This window comes from Centruroides vittatus, unplaced genomic scaffold (assembly GCF_030686945.1).
Source record: "Centruroides vittatus isolate TY-2023 unplaced genomic scaffold, ASM3068694v2 contig_914, whole genome shotgun sequence".
NCBI classification, from domain to species: domain Eukaryota; kingdom Metazoa; phylum Arthropoda; class Arachnida; order Scorpiones; family Buthidae; genus Centruroides; species Centruroides vittatus.
Window position 1 is genome coordinate 120,641 of NW_027122603.1, and position 23,360 is coordinate 144,000.

Here is a 23,360-nt window from a genome sequence, read left to right on the forward strand (position 1 = left end):
CTAATTATTAAATTTAGCAAGAGATGGCACCTAATGCCTAACACTAGTACCAAATTATCTTAAAATTATTAATATTGCTATAGCCGTTTTCTAGCCTGATAATTTGGCATTGGTTGGTGTCTTTTGGTTATGGTTATCAATTTGAAATTTTTAATTTGTCAGTTTGATTTACTGTTTTCAGTTTTTAGTTTACTTACTTTGAAAAAACTTTACAGAGAAAATTCCAAAACATATTGCAATTAATTTTTATAACATTCATTCTTCAAATAAAAATGTCAGCCTATGTTTCCTATTAGAGAATTCTAATATATGCCATTTCATATAAATTCATACAAAGAAACAACTTGAAACAGAATTTAAATTGAAAATTCTTAACATCAAGTAAGTATACTCATTCAAAATTACACAGAAGAAAGAAGTGTTGAAATCAAATGAAACTATTAGTGCAAAACATAGTGAAAATGGTAATAAGGGATTAGTAGGCCTAGGAAAAAAGTTGTCTTAACTATCCATTTTGTAATTGCATAGTAAGTGCATATAAGACATTAATAGGCACAGAAATGCCAAAATTGGCAATAGGTTTTTAACTAAAAATAACTTTTTGGCAAGAAAATTATTTTAACTAAATATAAAAATATATATATTTTTAGTTAATAGAAGGGATTATGTATTCTGTTTACAGTGACTAACTTAGATGATTAATTACCATTTGAGCTCTTTTTTTTTAATTTGTAACCAAAATTTATGAATAGTGGTTTCTAATTTTTTTGGGTTGTGTTAGGGTTTTTTTCATTACAAAATAAATAGTACAGGTAACCCCCCATATAACACAGCACTTCTATAGCACGTATTCACTCTAACACAGTTTGGGAATTGAGAACATCCTCCATATAACACAGTGCTTTTATAGCACAGCTTCATTCTAACACGGTTCGGGAATTAGGTAAAACCCTCGTACAACATGAAATGTATTAAAAACTGTTACCAGTTGATGATTCTCATGCTGAGATCATCATATAGGACAAATAATCTCTGGTAAAATATTTACTTAAATAAGTATTTTACCCATTAAAAAATCTACTGTATAAAGCTGAAAAACTGGATTCTATCACTGTATGCCAAAAATGACCACTAGAGATACCCCTAGCAATCATTTAAAATATATAAAATAATTTATATTGTTAAATTTTATATTTTTACAGTATAATATTCAGTATATTATTATTTTTATTTGTAATTTCGTATGCCCCGATGCCTGCATTGGCCTTTTGTGAATCATAAATCCAATTTAAAGAAAGATTTAACAGCATGTTTTTTTAATTTTTGGAACCTAACCCCACTTTTCGCACTAGTTCTTTGTTTCATATAACATGGATTTGCATAACATTGGACGTACAACTTTGGAACGTAACTCCTGTGTTATACGGGGTTACCTGTATTATTCATTAACTTCTTATACATTAGATGGCCAAGGCAGTTAAAGCATCGACCTACTGCAATTTTTAAATTTTGGATGGTGCATTCTTTTACAAACATTCCAATACATAGAACCTACTACTCTGGGGACCTGCAATCAAATCTGATTGTCAAAAATCTCCAGGAATTTTTCAGGACAGTCCGTCCAAATATGTTAGGTCCCATCCCTCTTTCCCAACCATTCCAATTATGGGCCTAAGTGAATTTTTCAGGACATAGTCCATCCAAATATGTTGGGTCCCATCCCTCTTTGCCCAACCATTCCAATTATGGGCCTGGGTGAACCCACAATGGGTATGATTAATAAGGCCTTCTTCATGACCACAGAAAGGAGAGAGTAAAAAAAAAACCCACCCACACACACACACACAATATATATATAATGATCATTGTATTGAGAACAGTGCTGAAGATGGCATTGAACATTTTGATGATTATTTTTATGCAATAATTTAAAACATTATCTAATAATTTGACTGCATTTCTTTATGCAGCAAGAGTGTAACAAAATGATGTCATGAGCAGTGTTGGCCAATTAAAAACCAGTTTCAGTGTTAAAGTGCTTCTTGAGCACTGCATAAAGAAATGCAAGGTATGCGAGACAGATCAATCTTGGCAATTTCAATTGGCAAGTTAGACAAAGAGCTTCAAATTTTATTAGGTATTTCTGCTGTGGAGTCTTATAATAATGTTACTGTTTCTCAATCAGTAAATAATGCCCTACAACTACCCTAGAGAAATGAGCAGAGATTTCTGTATGAAAATTTGTTACTTGTCCCAAACAATAGCAATTATATTGTTCTAACCAATACAGGATTATATAAAGCAATGATTTTCAACTGGTGTGCCGCAAGAGTATCTTAGGTACGCTGTGAAAATTTCTGAAGGTTATTAAATATATTATCTTCGAAAGAAGCTCAAAGAACAATAAGTGTATATGTCAAAATTAAAACCTTTCAACTGATTATTCATTATAACAATGAAAAACTCATATAGACATATACATAATATAGTAAAAAATATATATTCATAAGCAAAATTATATGTGCATAATACCAAGTTATTTCATTTAAAATAAAGTTTTCTTTAAATCAAAAATGTATTTATAATTGTCTATATTTAGTTCAAATTATTTTAACTTAGAAATAACAGGACAGTGAGCAGGTTTCTAAAGGAAATTATTATGCCACTTTTAAATGCAAATTAAGATTTAATTGCATTTTTTATGTAAAGGAAAATTATTAATTTAAATAACTTTTATTGTAAACTGCTGTTATTTTAAGGAGCAACAACATTCTTTTATTTAATTCACAAAAAATATACATAAAAATAATTAGGTTAAGTGCAAGAAATATGGTGATAGAATGTTTACAAACACAACTTTAAATCATGCGATTTTTTTTTCTGCAAAAATTTAATTATATATTCAAGTGTGCCGTGAGATAAAAAAAAACTGAAAAACGCTGATATAAAGTTTCATATAACTTCGTATATGATCCAAATATGTTGAGACTTAAATAAGTTGTTCCCAGAATAATCCATATAAGTCATACTAATCATAGAGTTCATGAAATAGCAGAATTCATTAGGAGCACCTTTCCCCTACTTGACAGATATATATCTGAACTTAAAATATTTGTAAAACTGTTAGCAGAAAGGGTTTAGTTGAAATCACCAGTCCTACTCTTCTATCTGAAGATGTCATTATTCAATACGAGACATAGTTAAGTGGCTCTTAATGCTTTGTTTACAGTAAAATGCAATAAAACAAATTTAGAACAGCTTTTTTTACTAACTACTATAATTACTTAAACATAAGATTATTAGCAACTAAAATTCCTAGTTCTAGTAATTATCAGCAGCATTGTTAAGTCTTGAGAGACTACAATGGTCTTGAGACATTCTTGAGACAAAACAATGTCTTGATCTTGTAATCTAGTGCCAGTCTTGTCTTGGTCTTAACTAACAGTAATTTATATTGTAATATATTGGTCTGCATTCTGTTTTTTAATTATTTGAATTTTTATTTCACATTATAACTAACAGTATTGAACTCTGATACAAATGTGTTCCTGAAATAAAAGTCATCTTGAAATGTTTAAAATTAATAAACAAACATCATCAAACCTGATATATTTTAAAGCTAGCCACCAACTAATGCCAAATATTATCAGACTAGAAATGGCTATAATATTAATAATTTATAAGAGTTTATAAGAGTTTAAAATTAAATACAAGTATAATAATGAGAAAATAAAATGCATTTTTTATAAAGATTACAAATATTTGCAAATGTCTTTAATTTTACTATTATTTCTGTTTCATAAATATTCAGTGTTTCAGAAATGGATCTTTTGTTGATCTAGCCAATGGCATAACTTCAAGTTAGAGGGCCTAGAGGCAAACAGTACAAATGGGCCCCTCCCCAGGGGCGGATCTAGGTTTTTCAGGGCCTAAAGCTTATTGAAGTCCATTTGGGCACCATTTTTTGTTAGATTAAGAATCTTTAAATTGTGAGTTTAAAATTCATTTTTAATAACATCAAAAATCACAGTTGAAATATATTAATTTATGAAATGGTGTTGAATGATGAACTTGTGAAGTGATGAAGTGTTAAAAATTCATGGATAATACAGTGGAACCGCTATATTCGTCATTAATCTGTTCCTAAGGACCTAACAAATATGAAATATGATGAACATAGAAACAATTCTCCTCATAATAAATAACTGATATTCAATTGATCTGTTCCCATCCTGAAGAAAAGGTACAAGAATAAACTTTATCTTTATTGTACTAGATAAATACAGTATAGTGGTAGAAGGGGAAGAACAGTATTATTAATATAATATATTAATAATATAGTATTATTGTTTAAAAGTCATCAATTAAAACATTAGATAATTCCAATTATGATCATGGGGGTCTCTTTGCCGATGATTCAGTAGCACTCGATTTAATAAAGAACTTTTCCAGTGTTGTGCGTTTTTGTCTGCTTTTTAAAAAACTTTTCTGAAGTAGGCAATTACATTATCATTGAATGTATTTGTATTTTGGTTTACTAGAGCAACATTTGGTTGCCACTTTGGAGTGATTGGAACTTAGTTTCTCGCAATGATTGTTTTTCAATAACTCAACAACACAAACAACAATCGCACAAAGCAGACTGATTAACTACAGCTAGCTAACACGGCTGGCTGATCGGTGCAGGAGAGCAATTGTAGTGCCATTTCCAGTGTTGGGAATGACGACAAATACAGAAAATACTGACGAATATGAAAAAATAAAAAATTCATCAAAATTTGACAAATATCGAATATTAAAAATATAGAGGTTCCATTGTAATTCAATTTTTGTGGGCCTGCAAGTGTTGAGAGCCCAGGGCTTAAGCCCTATTAGTCCCTATGTAGATCTACCCCACCCTATACCAAAATCAGAAATTTCAAAATAAATTTGCATGTACTGATACTGCCAATACCAGTATAATGAAAAGCTGTAGCGGAATAGTTGGAAATATTCTTATTTTTGTTTTTATTTAAGTGCTTTGAAATTTTTCAATCATTTTTTTATTTTTTGTGAATTTTATTTAATTTTAATTGTTAAGTTCTTTTTAATCTTATTTTACTGGAGACAAGTGAACATTTCAGTTATTCCTATCATTTTTGTCACTTTTTCCATTGATGAACTACACTCATTTTTGTTGCAGAAAAATTCTAATATCCAAGATATTTATTTCCTTTGCAGAGTCTTTCTCAGTAGAAATCAAAGTTAGGCTGGAAAATCTTTTTAAGATGTAGAATTCCTCAAATAAGTTTTAATAATTTTTGACAGAGAGAGAATGAGGCTCACAACTGGCAACTGTGACTGGAATAGTACAAAAACATATGCAAGCTATGAATACATCAGGAAAACTGATGACTAACAAATTATTTTTGAGAAGTACTTAGCTTTTAGACCTTGCAATTTTACCTACACCACAAATTTTCAATAATTATTCATCTCTCTCAGTAGCTAGATAATTGTGGTAAGTGTTAGAAAGTTTTGATACAGCAGAATATTGTTTGTAATCTCCTTTCAGTCAAAGTTTTATATAGTACAGCTATCAAAGTTTCAACAATCTCATTTTGGCCAGTAAATTGAACTTTTAATTGCATGATATCAAGTGTAGCATTAAATGTTTGATTTGAAAGTACTTGGCAGAATCTTCTATTCTTTCATCTTGAATCAGTTCATCAAAGCATCTTTTTTATTTTTGATACTCTCTTCAACTTGAAGTAAGGCTTGATTTCCCAACTGTTGCACATCAAAACAGTGACTTTAGTAACCTAATCAGAGTCATTGCAAAGTTTCATGTCATCTAGCAAGTTTTTAAAGAGCACTGCTATTGTGAAGATCCTAAAATGGTGCCGAGAATTCAATTGTTTACAAGATCGCTACCTTGGGAAATTTCGGAAAGTCAATCAGAGCAAGAACGCGCATCGGGCTATAAACCGGACATCTGTAAAGCATTTCTTCTAAAACAAACACAACGCGGTAATAAACGACAAAGGGAATGTCGCGGTGCTCGTATACAAGAGTCGAGATGTAAACAATTAACAAAAAAAGGGGAGAAAGAAGAGAGACAGATGGTCAAGGACACCTGCTAGACCATATGAGCCCGGGATCGTCGCGAAAGGGGGGGGGCAGCCACCTACTCCTTCGCCGACGTCCGTCACCGACCCCTCGGACTCTCCTACCCGACAGCACCGGGGCTTTACCGACGACTCCGACAGCATTCTCCAATCGCAGTCATCCGGAGCGCCTTCTGCCGCAGACGATTTAGATCGCATCTTGTATTGCAGGCCTACTTTGTAAGTTTATTTTGGAACTAAAATAAACGGTTATTGTAAGACACTTGTCATCTTTGCCTCTGCCGCCACCACCCACATACGATCGGTCCCTAGGTTTTTCCTGACGGGCAATTAACTAATTGCCCCCATATGTCGGCAGCTTACACTATTTTGTTAACTTCTTTCTTGGGAGATATAGAAGTATTAAAAATGTTGTGGTCTAATAGCTGAAAAATCCACCCTAATAAAATTATGCTACAAAACAATTATATTTCTTTGCTGCATGGTAATTAACATTCCAGATTATCTCTGTTTTGTAAATACACTAAAATATAAATTAGACAACTCCATTAATTTTTACCAAAACAAAAATAATTTTATTTCTTTTCATTGCAAAACTCATGGATGGTTGATTGGATTTGGGATTTTGTGGCACAAGGGTCTAGGTGGGCCAAAAAAAGTGCCAGGTCTAGCCAGCTATGTTGCTGTATGCCCTCTTAAGTCTTTTAATATATGTCATAGGTTGTTCTGTTGTATATCCTTGAGTTCTGTATATAAGTTTATTGCCTTCAGATATACTATTGATACGTTGATAGGTTGAATATGTCTGCTCTCATCTAGTCTATTCCATAGCTTGCAAAAATCACAAATTTTGCTCTTTTTTGATTCACTCATTTTACACTTACAAAACAATTACTAAAATAACATAACCTAGCAATGACCATCAACACAAATCCTTGTATCCATCATATGTTATCTTATGGAGAGTTGTTAACCTGTAGCAAATACTTAAACTCACATTTTTCATGGAGAGATCTTTTAATATTGCTATTAAAATTACAAATGTTTTCCACATTTTAATGAGCCATATTTTCAATAGATGACAGCAAAATGCTGGTTAAAATGTACTAAATCAACCAATACAAAAGCCTGGATACCAGAAAAATTTCACTTACATGTGAATGAAAACATTTGCATGAATATGCAAATATTCTCATCCACATTCAATTGGACATCTCCAGGAATTGGAACAGTATGCTTTTGAACAATTTGAAAGCAATCTCTTGACATTTGCTGATTGGTGTAGATGGTCTCCTTACATACTTGTAGTTTACAGGGATAGAGGAAAAATTTCCAAAAGTTGGGGAATGTGTCATCATCCATAAAGTTGATGGGCTTCTTATTCAACATTGTCTTGTATATTTCTAGCAGTTCAAGGTAGTGGAGTTGTGCTCCATTGGACTTTCAATGGAGAATCCTGGTTCTATCTAAATGGACCTCCACATCTGGGTTTGAGGCATAAGGATGACAGTGAAACCTGGTTCAGCCATGCTGAAAGAATAAAAGGAGAACTGTTGAAGACAGTATATATGGGAAAGATGGATGGGAAGCACAGTAGGAGAAGGCCAAGAAAGTCTTGGTTGGAACAAGTGGAGGAGTACCTAAAAGAATGTAAGGTGTTCAGTCAGAAAGAATGTGAGGAAGTGTGCTAGAAGAGAGACGTATGTCTGAAGCAAAGGAGGTGTGTCTGGACAGGAAAGTATGGATAAAGTTGCTAAATAGATAGTTGTAAGATTATAGTCTCCTTTTGCCTGCTGCTCATCATTTTTGGATTATGAGCATGAGGGTATGTATGTATGCTACAGTAGTTTTTCAACAGAAATTGAATCCATTTTCCCTTTAAAAAAATTATATATTTTCTGATTCCTTATATAAATTTTATTAATAAAATGCACTAATATTTCCATCTTGGTTTCAAGAATAACATTTTTTCTATTCTTTTATTACAACACTTGTTAAAAAAAATTATAGTCCTTTAGAATATTTTAGAAAATAAAGTTCTATAATTTAATTCAGAATTAAATTTAAATTTAGCCCAATAATAATTCAGTATTTTAGTTATTTAACTGGCAATTAAAACTGAACTTTATTAATAACAGAAGTGAAGAAAAGAAAAATATTCATAGGAAACACATACTTGTAGTAATTTGAAATAAACCTCATTTCACTATAGCCCAATTACAAAGTGTAAAAAGTAACAATTATAAAGAAATAATTTGACAAATGACATTACAATGAATTATTTTGGAGTAGTGACATGTAATAATAAACATTAAGTAAAAATTGTAAACGATGTTGCTTAATGCTTAATATTACTAAAAACCAGTAATATAAATAGTTATCTCAAGTCTAAGTCATTTCAAAGCTGATCAATTTTTATTGAATATAGATATATAGAACAGTTATTAAATTGAAAAAATATATAATAAAATCAAAGAATGGAACTCATTTGAAGAAAATTTTTAATTAAAAACTCAAAACAAATAAGTAAATAAATCTAGACTTGTGGAAATTTGCTAAATTTTAGAATTTTAAATATTTGTGGTAAATTTAAAAATTTACACTATAATTTTAAATGTAAAATAATAAAAAGTTTTTCTTGAAAGTTTCAGATAATTATTGATAAAAATACTTGTTTGTAGAATTATTTAAAAAATTGTAAAAGTTTTTAAATTATGAAGATTAAAAACTTAATAGTTAAAGAATGTTGTTTTTTTTATTATAAAAATTACAATGTAGATAATCACTAATAGAAAAAAATAATTAAAAAATTTATAAATTTAGTAAAACAAAATAAACAAAAATCATTATTATAAACAAATACCGAATTTGTCTATAAAACTGAAATAATTCAAAATCGAGGAAACCCTATTAATCTAATGTAAATAATCAAATGATAATGCTGGGTTCATGGAATCATAACTTGGCTAATTAAATACTGTATATAGATATAAAGTAATTTGAACTAATGATAAATTTAATAATTAAAATTTGATCCGTTAATAAAGAATGGCGAATTAATTAATTTTAGAATATCCTGAAAGAAAATTAGACAAGTTATGGTCCAATGAATTTGACAGTATTATTTAATTATTAACAGATAATTTAGACATTGTTTTATAATTAATCTAAATTACATTTTCATGCTAGTTTCAATCCTGATACAGTATTCTAACAATTAAGTTAACTTAAACTCTTACAATTTTCCAATATAATCAATTATACTATTTTAAATTAAGACATTTTCTTATAAAAAAGTACTGGTAATTGAAATACTTGGGGTTATTTCAAAAAATAGCTTAATTCAAAGTACATTTATATTTCATGTTATCAAATGTTTTCTAGAGATAAATGTATAAATTTTTCTATATGATACTGCCAAGGTATATCATAAGTTTTTCAGCAAATGATGGATTGAGTTAACTCAACTAGCATTCAACTAGCAGAGAGTTGAATAAAATTTCTTTAGAATGGGAAATTTGAATCAATCAGACAGTTGTACTTTCCATCTTTTAGAGTTTGACAGAATAAATTATTACTTTGCTATGAAACTTTTATAATCATTGTTTCTATAAATGCTATTTCAATGAGGAATTAGTAAAATATAAAGCCATGTTAATTACTATAAAAATTAATTATAATATAATATAAAAATTTATATTTCTGTAACTAACACAATTTTGTATTTTACTTTATATAGAGGGGAGATCATTCCATGTCAGGACATTTTTTTTTATTTACAACCATTTGTTGTGAATTGAGCCTACAGAGAACAAATTAATTATACACTGTTACAACACTGTCCACAGCTCAACTTTTGAAGCTATTGTTTTGTCATTATTGAAAGTGGATTTCCTAAAAAAACCGAACTTTCAAAAATGGCAAATTGTCCAACCATGAAACAGGGTAATACACAACCAGACAGTGGCATTCTACCTTCAGGCCTAAAAATATTCATATATCATCACACTTCATATAAAGTTTAAAACTATCAATATTTTGTATTTAAATAATTACAAAATGACTTGAGAAACAAAGGAGTGACACTCAATTGATAATATAAAAATTTTCAATTTTGTAATACGGTAATACCTCAACTTACGCGATTTTCAAATCTCGTTGATTCGTCTTTTGTTTGAGTGCCACGCAACTCTTGATTACTCACTCCCCCCACACTATTGTTCAGCTTACATGTTCGGACATGTCACGTGGAATTGACACACAGCTACAATTTATTTTGTGTTATTTATTTCTGTGTTTGTTATATCTACAGAGACTTGTCATCTAAACGAAGTAGAACTGATTTTTCTGCATCAAACAAGAAAAGAAAAACTTTATCTTTGGAATTTAAAGTTAACATTATTAAAAACTTCGATACAAAAATGAAAATTTGTGAATTGGCAAAGAAGTTTGATCTACCGGAAATCGATGGTCAGAACAATTATAAAAAATAAAGAAAAAATTCTCGAAGCTATGAAAACTTGATGAAAGGCCTCAGTTCAATTGAAAAGGGGTTACAAATTTTAGAAAATATAGATTCCAATGAAGACCGCATTTCTGCACGTAACTGGTAATGTGTCTGCACGGATAGCAGGAGTTGGTAGGTTCAAGTCCCGCTTTGGGTCGATTCTTTTCTTCCAGTTAAATAATTTAAATAAATTTAGGCCTAATTAAAATTCTAATTATTAAATTTAGGAAGAGTTGGCACCTAATGCCTAGCTCTAGTACCAAATTATCTTAAATTATTAATATTACTATAGCCATTTTCTAGCCCGATAATTCGGCAGTGGTTGGTCTTTATGTATAACGGGTTAGTTGTTGTTTATTTATATAATTTGTTATACATATGTATTATCTAAGATTTTATTAAACATTTTTTTTCTAAATTATTAGTTTCTTTAGTCTCTGGCCAAAATTAAAAATAATTTGTATGTATTTATATGCGAAATTATACCCCAACTTACGCAAATTTGACTTATGCGATTATATCGCTCAGTCCCACTATTGCATAAGTTTGGGGTATTACTGTATCCATTTTTCATGTAAAAGCATAACCTACATACACTATTACGGTGCTGACTGGGAACGCATCTGTGCCCACGGCCCGCAACATCCACACAAGACAGCTCAGTCCGCCATCGCAACCCCAGCAAAGCAAAGATATACAAACATACATCAACGAAACCTGATAATATAAGCAAATACACTCACAACAGCCATAAATGAACAGGTTAAATTTGGTACTAGGGCTAGGCATTAGGTGCCATCTCTTGTTAAAACTAGTAATTATAATATTTTAATTAATTTAGAATAAACTGAAAAGAAAAGAATTGGCCCAAAGTGGTATTCGAACCCGCAACTCCCGCTTACCGTGCGAATGTGTTGCCAGTTACACTATCCAGACCTCCATTCCGATCTCCTCTTCCAATATATATAAGCCAAAGACATAGTATATAGCCATTGATAGTTATGTCTTTGGCTTATATATATTGGAAGAGGAGATCAGAATGGAGGTCCGGATAGTGTAACTGGCAACACATTCGCACGGTAAGCGGGAGTTGCGGGTTCGAATACCACTTTGGGCCAATTCTTTTCTTTTCAGTTTATTCTAAATTAATTAAAATATTATAATTACTAGTTTTAACAAGAGATGGCACCTAATGTCTAGCTCTAGTACCAAATTTAACCTATTCATTTACAGCTGTTGTGAGTGTATTTGCTTATATTATCGGGTTTCATTGATGTATATTTGTATAACCTACATATGCTAATGATAAAATGTTTAATATTAGCCAATATTGGCATACCAATCAAGAGGGACATTGTGAAAAGGTTGCTGACATAACAGATGAAGCTACAGGTATTAGTGGCAGCTTGGCAAATATGTAATTTATGAAAACTAAATACTTCTTTTAATCTGTGTTTGTAAATACCTGTAAGGTATTTTTTTCCTTGTGAGGCATCTGACTGTAAGTTTGTCATCAGATGCAGACTCAGCTATATTTCTACTCAGGTAATATTTTGACAATGGCATTTTAAAGATCACTACACATCAAGAAACTTACTAATGATATATATATCAGGAGTCGCACTACATAGCACCAAACTCACCACTTGCAATATTTTTAGCTATAAAAATAAATAAATTTATAAAAATATAAAAATATAAGTAGCTATAAAAATATAATACTGGCAATAGCAAGTGACAATAAATCCTTAGTCCGCTTATATCGACGTTCAGCGTGAAATTGAATCACACAGCACAGTAAAATGTCTAGCTTCCATGTGATGGGAGTCCAGGGCACCACACACCTAGCAATTTCATGACGTCACACAGCAAGTTTGGGCAGAAAAGTAATGTTGAGAACTGAAGGCAGTTTTGTGCAATGCCGCCCAACATTTCCAGATTGGGGATTTTTTATCGACCGACAAACAGAAAATTTGGGGAATTCTTTGGGGTGACTTTTTTCACTCTTTTTTTTAGTCTACTGGAAAAAGATGAAAGTTTTGACATGACGGAATATGTGAAATGCCATTTAAGCATCATAATCAAATGTGTTATTCAGAATTATTCATTAAAAAATTATTCAGAAATGATTCACATTGCTAACGAGCAAATATTTATTGTGACATCATCACAATGCCAGGCTGCAATTTTTAATAATATTCTTAATTTATTAAATTTAAAACATATGCTCTCTACCTCAAATTAGTAGTGTCTTGCCCCTGCACATCATACGTTTCTTATTATCAAGCCTCTGTACATCATACTTTTCCTGTTAGCAACAGAGTCATGCTGGTGACCTAACTCCTTTCAGGGGAAAATTTTTGAATTGAAATAACGTAACATCCAATTTGAATCGAAAGTTCATATATAGTTAATTGGGGCCTCCTGCCCCTAAGGTTTCCATATCTGTTCTTGTCTTTCATCTATCTAACTCTGTTCTCAGATTACAGAAAGACAGATGGACAGACAGAAGATAGTGGGAATTTATAGGGCTACAACTTCTTCAAATTGAAGCTCAACAAAAAGGAGGGCCAGATGTTCAGGTTTCCACTTCAAGCAAAACTTGGTGAACATGTAGTCCTAAACACAAACAGCTCCTTGTCCAAATAATAGGAACCACTCTCTTGTATAGGGGCTTGATAATAAGAAACATATGATGTGCAAGGGCAAGACACTACTAATTTGAGGTAGAGAGCATATGTTTTAAATTTAATAAATTAAGAATATTATTAAAAATTGCAGCCTGGCATTGTGATGATGTCACAATAAATATTTGCTCGTTAGCAATGTGAATCATTTCTGAATAATTTTTTAATGAATAATTCTGAATAACACATTTGATTATGATGCTTAAATGGCATTTCACATATTCCGTCATGTCAAAACTTTCATCTTTTTCCAGTAGACTAAAAAAAAGAGTGAAAAAAGTCACCCCAAAGAATTCCCCAAATTTTCTGTTTGTCGGTCGATAAAAAATCCCCAATCTGGAAATGTTGGGCGGCATTGCATAAATATATATATATATATATATATATCATTTTAATGATTTTAAAAATAGAAACACACACAAATATACCAAAAACCAGAAAAGGAATAAAAATATTTACTGATACAAACATTTTCATTCAACAATCACCATCACCATCAGGTATCAGTAAGTATTTATTCCTTTTATTGGTTTTGGATATATTTTTATGTTTTCATTCCATACAACCCATTTTTGAAAAAAAAAAGCATTTAAAAATAAAATAAATCAATCATAATAAGTATAAATTATAATTTTAAAGCTTCATTTACAAAAACAAAATAATATTTATACTTTTTTGGAAAGTAAACAGATCTTAAAAGCTTAAAATTGACATTAAATGCTGATTATCCGAGACAAAAACAAATATTAATTAAGCAATTTTTAATTGTTTAATGTATTTCCAAAAAAATCATTAAATATTTAAACTATAAAATTCACGAATATAATAACGGAATATTTTATTACTATAATGTTTCTAGAATTTATTTTATTGCAATATTTCTATTTGGTAAGTATAACAATAGTTGTTTATTTAAGTGATATTAAGCTACTACATTCAAATCATTTCATGCACCAGTGACAATAATAGCTGATAATCCATGCTTTCAAAATATTTCAAAAAAAGAAAAAGTTCTTTTAAATTAAAAAAGGCATAATTAGAATTTTATTTCCTTTTTAATTTAGCATTCTTTAGTATTTAACATCTAAATATAACCATTGATGTAAATTTTGATACAAACAAATCTATTTTCAAAATCAAAGAATATAAAACTGATAGCTGTATCAATTAACAGAATTTAATATTTAATAAAACATTAAAGCATTAATTTCATTTTTATATAACTGTAATTCACCATTATCTTCACTTCAAAATATAATCTTATTTAAAAAATTTATAAAAATAAAATTTTAACTTTTAACCTTAAAAAAATACCTGTAAATAAATTGCAACAAAATCATATTCTAAATTTGGAATTTTCAAATAAATTCCTTATCTTAAAAATTATTTTTTCATGTGTGATTTTTTAAAAAAGTATAAATTATAGTCTAGTCTTCTTCCAGATAAAATAGTAAGGAGGAAAAAACTAGGATTCAACATTTAAATTTAACATATTTTTTAAAAAATCTTAATTTTTTTAATATAAATATTTTAGCTATAACAGAATGCAATATAATTTGTTTTTCCATGTAAAAAAAATGAAAAAGTGAAGCCAAGAATGAATCTTGCCAAAAAGATTAAACCACTAAAATTTTTATCTTAGAATTTATTATTATTGTTAGATATTTTGGCAAGATATATTTTAGCAAAATTTGTTTATAATTAGCTGCATTAACAGAAAGCACATGCTTACTTATATGTACTTTTATTTTGAAGGTTATATATTTTATAAAATTAAATTATCTTACAGCAATTTTTTAGATTAAAATTTGATTACAAAAGAAAAAAAAAAAAAATCAGAATTTATTCTCAATCGTCATCTTATGTGTAAAAATGATTTAAAAATAATATCCTACTGTTTTTATTTCACCAGAAAAACAGCAAATGAAGACAGAATATCATTACACGAGACATTTAACAATCATACTGTATGATAATGAATACATATTGTACGATATTTTACTTTATTTTTAATAATAATTTTAATATTTAATCAAAGGGTATTAATTATTCCCACTGTTTAATTATACTTATAATTGAATACTAAAATATTTATTAGATAAAAATGAAATTTTTAAAAACACCATATATAAATAGTCAATAATTAGTTTCTAAATTCTGTGTTAATTATAAATTGCATAAAATATTTCAAAATTTTAAACCAGACAACAAATCTTATCAATACGCAATAATTCCTAATTAAAAGAACGAAAATACTTTATCAAAACAAATCATTTTGTCAGACGCAGTACAATAAATTATACAGCAACCAGAAAAGAAGATTTATTATTAAGCTGGATATATATATATATATATATAATATTTATAATACATTTATTCATATTTAAATTATAATCACTTATAAAAATCAAATAATTTGGGATATAACAATTAGTCGATTAATCAAATTTATAATCTTAAATACAGGCTACAGAATACAGAAAAAAATTAATACATACATACATTATATATATATATATATATATATATATATATAGTAGTCAAATTCATTAAGTTAATGCAGCTGTAAATTTAAATAAAATAATTACCTAAATTAAATCTGCAGATACATTAGATATATAAATTTATTTTAAAAATGTATATATATTTAGTAATGATGTTTAAAAACGCATTATTAACAGAGATTTTAAAGAGTTAACATAATGGAGATTTAAATGATTGGAATTTAAAGATGATGAAAACGATTTAAAAAGACAAATAGTTTCCTGCAAGAAATATTACGACAGGAAACACTCAATCAGAAGCGATCGAATAACTTCTTATATCTCATTACAACTTCCTATTCATTTAAAGATTACTATAATAGAATTGTAAGTGTTTGCTTTGAAGAAACGATCGTCACACACTTAGCGCAATTAAGAAATGTCAATAGTTCTGTATAGAAATGCAGTAGAGAAGATCCGGATTTTTCCATCGTTTTCTATACCTTTATTCGATCAATTTCCGGTCAGAGATTGTTATAATTAAATAAGATAACACTTAACTCATTCATGTGCATAATTTTAAAAATTTCTTACATTATACTCATCCGTCAGCCCAAAACGTCAATCGACACCGCATCCTCCTCTTCGCTAATTGCTTCGCTGCTACCCCCACTACCTACTTTTACAAACGACGCCATCTGTCGTCATTTCCGTAATGAGTAAAGCAAAATATTGCTTGTTTAATTACGAATAATTAATACAAATAGAAAATTTATATTTGTTTATCTTTTGTCATTATTATAAAATGTAAATATTAATAAAATATATAGAATTATTGAAAGAGAAAGTATATCTTTTCATAAGGGATAAACTATCACTGACGTCATCGGTATCGTTTTCGATAATATACCTGAAGTTTACTTTCGATTATGAAATTAATTAAATTAATTATTTTTTTAAGCTTATAAAATTTGTATATAAAGCACAAGTAGAAAGAATGAATGTTATGAATAATTAATTTGTAAATCACAGTCATTTTCACAGTAATCACAGTAAATCATAGTCATTTTTCATGTTTTTCACCACACTCATCACATATGGGTAATATAGTATTCGTGAAAAATGATTTACTAATTTTTAACGTTTCTCTAATATATTTGAGATATTAATCATTGTAGTTTATGTATTAAATATACTTCATTTCATTTTCATTTTTGCATAATAATAAAAATTAATCCTATAGGCCTATTTGTTTGTTAATTTTTGATTTTTAAACTTTGGATACTGATAAAGTGGTGCGTTATAACTTCAAAAGGCCCGAGCGAATTTGAATTATGAAGCCCATATACAGTACAGTGTTGACTTCAGACATTTTTTCTTCGGGGAAATGCTTCGAGGGGAAATATTTTCTTATAAAAAATTGGTTTGGGACCCGCTGTTAGTGTGGTCCCCAGACAATTGCTCTTTTTGCCTTTGGAATAAAGCACCACTGTACTGATATTGTGTATTTAAGCATTTCGCTGTTTGTGCATTTAAAATTATGAAAATTATTTAAAACAATATCAAAATCCATTTAGCCTAACTTAAACTTTTTCGTTTTTATATTTTTATATTTATACATTTTATTTACATAAATATCAGAACGTTAGAGTTGAATAAATTTATTGAATTATTTTAATTTATGCACTTTATACATGATATAGTGCATAAAAACTATTCGGAAAACTCGTGTTATATTGAATCTGTTGAATATTACCCGTGTTCTTACTTCGTTTACTAATAATTTTTCCTAAGACCCAGACTGTCGAAGAGTTTAATAGAATCCGGAAGAGAAACCCCAGTATTCTTCAGGGGCGAATCCGGGTGATATGTTAGGTCCCATCCTCCATCATTCGCCCCTATTTGTGAGCCTGGCCAAACCCATGATAGTATGATGGGCGGATGGTCGAATGAATACGTAACCCACCGCTCTGGAGGATCTGGGATCGGATCTGGACGGTTCGAAAAACCCCAGAAATTTTTCGTGAAGTGGTTCGTTCGAATTTGTCGGGTCTGTCTCTCACCGCCCATTGTGGGCCTGGCCGAATCCATATTGGCTTGTTAAAATAGCCTTCTTAGTGCCTACAGGCTGGAGTTTTAAAAATGTCTATATTTTAATTCAACGTAATATGTTGAAACGGAAGGGATTAGAAGATAATGTGATAATTTTTCTCGAATATGACCAATTAATATCTATGACTACGGTCATTCTACTACAAAATGTCATTTAAAAAACATAATCCGGAATTAAGAACAATCGTGGTTTCTAGTAGCCTACATGAAATTACTAAAAAACAAAATTTCATGTAAATGTTTGTTTCAATTTTGATTCCGGATGTTTGAGTATAGACTATTTCAGTATATCATCATAGGTACTGTACAGTACATTCGCTCAAGGCAAATGACAACACGGCGCTCTACACTATGGTATACGTTACTGTATGTGGAGGTTCGAGGTTACCTTTCTTAATCAGTTTTCTAATACACGGACATTCAAAACGTTTCTTACAGAATCATAATGAACAAATTTTATTCGACATATGAGAAACAATTACATATGTAAAAACGTGTCATAAAATATATATGAATATCTGACCAGCTAAATCATCTACTGTATTTCTGGAAGAAGTAAAAATAATGTGATTAGTAAATATATTGTATTTACTGATTATTTGATCGAGCAATAAATTGATGATATACAGGGGCGGATACAAAGGCAGCTACAGACAGCTATATGTACTCCTCATGATATAAAAAATAATATTTCTTTAAACTTAAAAACGTTGTTTTTAATAAACATTTATGATGGCAAATATGGTTTATTGCCGCGGTTCTCAATCTTTTTGAAGTCGGGAAACACTAAACTTTGACATTTTTTTTTCCGCGAAACACTTACAACTCATCAACTTTAAAGCAGGGGTGCAAACCTTTTTCTTTTTGAAATCAAGAGCGTACTCTGTCTACTATATAATGTCATTGACGTTTGCTGATTATATTCCTATACAAAAATTATTTTACATTGTATTGATTTTTCTTTTGCAACAATTTTTAATTGTATATTTATTTTTTCGCGGAACACTTGAAGTGGCTTCGCGAAGCACCTATGTTCCGCGGACCACGGATTGAGAACCAGGGGTTTATCGGATTATCCGCAATATAATCGTCGTGCACATGTTAATAAAATGTTTTTATTAATTATTTAAATATTTTTAATTTTTGATTTAGTCCTTCCTTTGGGTTCTGGATCCGCTACTAATTGTATAAGAATGAAAACGGCTCACCAGTGGCCAAGCGGTTCCGTTCCCTGAACACTGGAAATTCGGTCTTGGGTTCGCTCCTCGTCCAGACGGGTTGGCCACGTGGAATTTTCCGGGTTTTCTCCACGTCTGTAACGCCTAAATAGGGGCCAGTTACCCTTAAGACTTCTCGGAAAGCATTATTCTCCGCGCAACGACCATCATAAACACATACTACTACTATTACATGACAATTACGTCGCAATTTACCACGGGGCGATATGACCCAGAAGCTCATGCCCAACTAACAGATACAAGACAAGGTTATTTATTTGTTCACGTATTACTTACTAGAGGGCGCAATAATCGTAGATGGGCATTTCCGCGTGTAACAGTGTTTTCTATTAGATTCGTAGGCATTAAAAAAAAATAGTTGTTTCGTTTAGTGGCGGACTCAAAATTTCATCTTGGGAAAGCCCAGTTGAACGGATTAAAAAATTTTAATAAGAATTCAATAAAATTCCCATCTTATGTGACCGCCAATTCTTAAGTAATAGAAGACATGACACAATATAAATGAAAAATGAATTTTACTTGTAATTAAGAAAAAATTTTTTGGAGAATTTCTTTTCACTTTGAGGGTGTCAGGGTCCCTTGGCCCCTCTGAGTTCTAAATTGGTTTCGTTTATTTATAATTTATGACTACTTACGAAAAGTATTTGGGTGTATTTGCTTCATTTGTTTGTAGTAAAGTGCCATTCTCAGTAAATTAGTTCGAAACATGCTATTTAACGATGGGCAAAGCATGATTTGTGACTGGATGCAATGCCGGATACTGCACACGTTCAGAGAACGTAAGTTTATTTAAAGAACTTTCCCAAAATGGCGGTGATTGATTCACAGAAAAAACAGACTTTATAAATCAACAGATTTCGTTTGCGAAAGACATTTTGCAGCCCACTTTATTATTAAAGACTGGAATGCTACTAACAGAAGTATGTGAAAACTTCTTGGAGTAAATGGAAGCTTATATAAACTTAAAAATTTTAAATGATAATTTGTTTATCTAAGCTGTTTTACAGTTTTGTGATGCTTTGTTTTAGGTGGTGGCTAAACATTACTTCATGCATCATTCATATGGCAACATAAGAATTTTCATATTTTCTGATACTCTTCATCTTATTAAAACAATCAGAAATAGGCTTCTTATTGGATATAATTTACATATACTCTAATTTTTTTATATAAAGTTATTTAAATACTATATTTTTTAACAGTAACTTATTTATTTATTTAGGTTTTGAGTGATGGCATCATTAAATAAAAGCATTAGCGAGGTCGCGGCCGACGTTTTTATCGCAAAAACGTGAACGTCGGACGTTCAGCGCCGCCATCCTGTAAACCTAGAAGCTTGACAATGGCATTTAGAACATCGGTGGAATCATGCTCGACGTTCCAAACGCCATTGTCAAACTTCTAGGCTTACAGGATGGCGGCGCTGAACCTCCGACGTTCACGTTTTCGCGATGAAAACGTCCGCCGCAACCCCATCAAACTTTGCTTGTCCTGGATTCCAGAGTAGGATGCTTAAAAGTTTGTCTTAAACTAACCCCTAACCACATTTATCCAAACACTTTTCAAAAAATGAAAGTCGAATTGGCTACCCAAGTATGTTTCTATTAGAATAAGTATACAACGAATAATAGTATTTATGACTTATCTTAAAAATTAGATGAACTTAAATTTAATATTATGTAAAGCATGTTATTTTTTAAATACTGCACTTTGTCTTATAGGTATTTAGCAACTCAATAGCGGACAGTGGCATGCCGTGACATATGATGATAGGGAAGCTGTGTTTCTGTAAGAAGCCGACTTCCAGGGGCAATCAGTTAATTGCGCGTCAGTGATGACCTAGGGTCCATTCGTATGTGCGTGGTGGCAGAAGAGACGTATCTGACAAAAACCGACAAAAAAAGAAACATAAAATAAACATATACTATGTACAAAATAGTTTGCTTTAGGACAATCAGCCGTTCGGACATCCTGAGCGTCGATGTGGTTCTTTGATGATCGATCGAAGGTGGTCCCGGGACAGTGGCGTTGACAAGTCTGTAGGGCACGGGGAGACCTACCTCTGTTGGCGTCGGGGACACGGTCTAAGACCGAAGTGGCACGGGTTACAGGTTGGCACAATAGACGAGAAACTGTTTTTTTTTTTCTGTGCGTTGACACACGGGTTTTGGTTATTCGGAACGTTAACCGAGTGCCTGGTGTCCTTGATTATCGGAGGTTATATCAATCTGCGTTCTTTCTTTCATTCATTTTGATTGGTCGTTCTCCCTCAATCACGCATCCCAAGTGGTTGGTCCCTGGTTACTAAATGTAACGAGACTCTTACCTGGAGCCGGAGAAAAGTCAAAATAGAAGATGAATTCGATCTTCCACCGATCATAGGACGACTTCCTTCCGCGATTTATGATTTCTGCCTGACAGTTTGATATAAACAATGGGTGTCCGACTACAAACGACTTTTACCTATGTTTTTTTTAAACTAATAAATTTTTCTCTAAATTAATTACTTCATCATAAAGTCGCTGGTCGTCGACTCCATCAACGTATTCGAAAGCTTTTTTTCTATCGAAATCATGCTAGCGACCACGATTTTTCCTCCGACCGAGTGTTCCTGGCCAATGTATGAATTTGCTCCGTGGTCGAAAAACTGCGCTCAACAGACCCACCGGTAGATGGTACCATAAATATTAATGATATTAAATCATATACTTCTTTTAGTATGTCTTTGTTCGGATCGACATTAATTATAATATGTTTTATGTCTAAGAGTTACTTGTCAATATAATCGGGACACGAATATAAATATTGCGATTCGCTGCGTAATTTAGATAAATCAAAAAATTTCCCATAAAATTTATTTAATTTAAAGAATTAAAACACTCTTAGAAAAATCGTTTTTCGTAATATTAAAATTATTAACATCTAAAAGTGATAAAAATTCTAAAGATTTTATGTCAATATAATTACAGTAAAATTAAAAGAAAATTATAATCAAATATAACTTTGCAAAAAACGTACATAAAAATAACATTGAATACTCTTTACTTTTTAAATCTTAAACAATTCACTTAGTCAGATAGCTCCCTATCCAGTGGCTAAGGGATTGAATCATTGGAAGCGTTATACTACGTTCGCACACAATCCTCGACTAACTTCGATCTCGATTTACCTACAATCTGGATTGTGACTGTCGCTATTCAAACGTCGTGCCGTTCGCACAGGTAATTCGCTTGAGAATAACCCGGCTATTGTAAGCGATGATAAAACTGGCATAACTACTCGGTAAGTCACAAACACCAACACACAAAATGGAAGTTTTGATTAGAAATAAATACTTTATCTTGCCATATATCTAATAATAGACAGATGTCATCGTCTCTCCAAACATCTTTTTTATTTCTTTGCCGATAGCCCGACACGTGTTCTGTAGCCATGTTGTATTTTCTCACGCGCGTGGGATTGTGGGATCTCTCTTATGACTGGATCTAGTTTCAAGAACTCTCTCCAGTCAATCGCGATTGAACGTCGTTTCAGTCGAGATTGAAACGGTCGAGGGTGTTCGCACCAAGTCATAGTCGCTGACCTTGGTCACAATCTAGATTGAAATGCTCGGTGCGAACGGGGTATTACACATGTGTAGCTTCCACCAGCTAAACCGGATGAAGTTGGTGCTCTGTAAAGCGCACGCGCCAATGCCCTCTGGCTGCTTTATACCATTCAGTTATTCTCGCCGTGGAAGCTGTCTCGTAAGCGCTTCTATTCCGCCACTGATATTCGAATATACAATGGTAATCTTATCGTTTTTTTCACATGTAGTATAGAAATTTGTAATAAGATACATAATGCAGTTATAATAAAATATTAATTTTAATTAATTCAAAGTACGTTAAAATAAGAAACTTTATATTTTAGAAACTACAAAGGAATGTGGAAGCTGCGCTTCCACCGCTTCCAATGACGGCACGCCACTGATAGCGGATGGACTGAAGTTTTATAATCAGAGGGGTGACATCAATATTACTGATGCGAATCCAACAATCGGATTTACAAAACGTATAAATGATATTTTTGATGCTTTTAATAGACGATTTTATTTAGAAGGTATGAGAAAAAAATTAAATAAACTACAAGTATGGGTAAAAATATTTCCATACTTTTACTTTTTTTGCTTTTTATGACTTTCTAGTTTTCTTTTAATAATTTTAGAAAATTGGTTATTTATTATT

General features: G+C 31.0%; 1 protein-coding gene across 1 annotated transcript in view; it reads right to left on the bottom strand.

Annotated features, from left to right (window-relative positions):
• Positions 1-23,360, bottom strand: part of LOC136984336 (interaptin-like) — a 99,494-nt gene that overhangs the window by 38,554 nt on the left and 37,580 nt on the right. Inside the window, exon 2 of the mRNA XM_067281273.1 lies at positions 16,379-16,482. The gene's annotated coding sequence lies outside the window, so the exon portion shown is untranslated. The remainder of the gene's footprint in view (positions 1-16,378; positions 16,483-23,360) is intronic.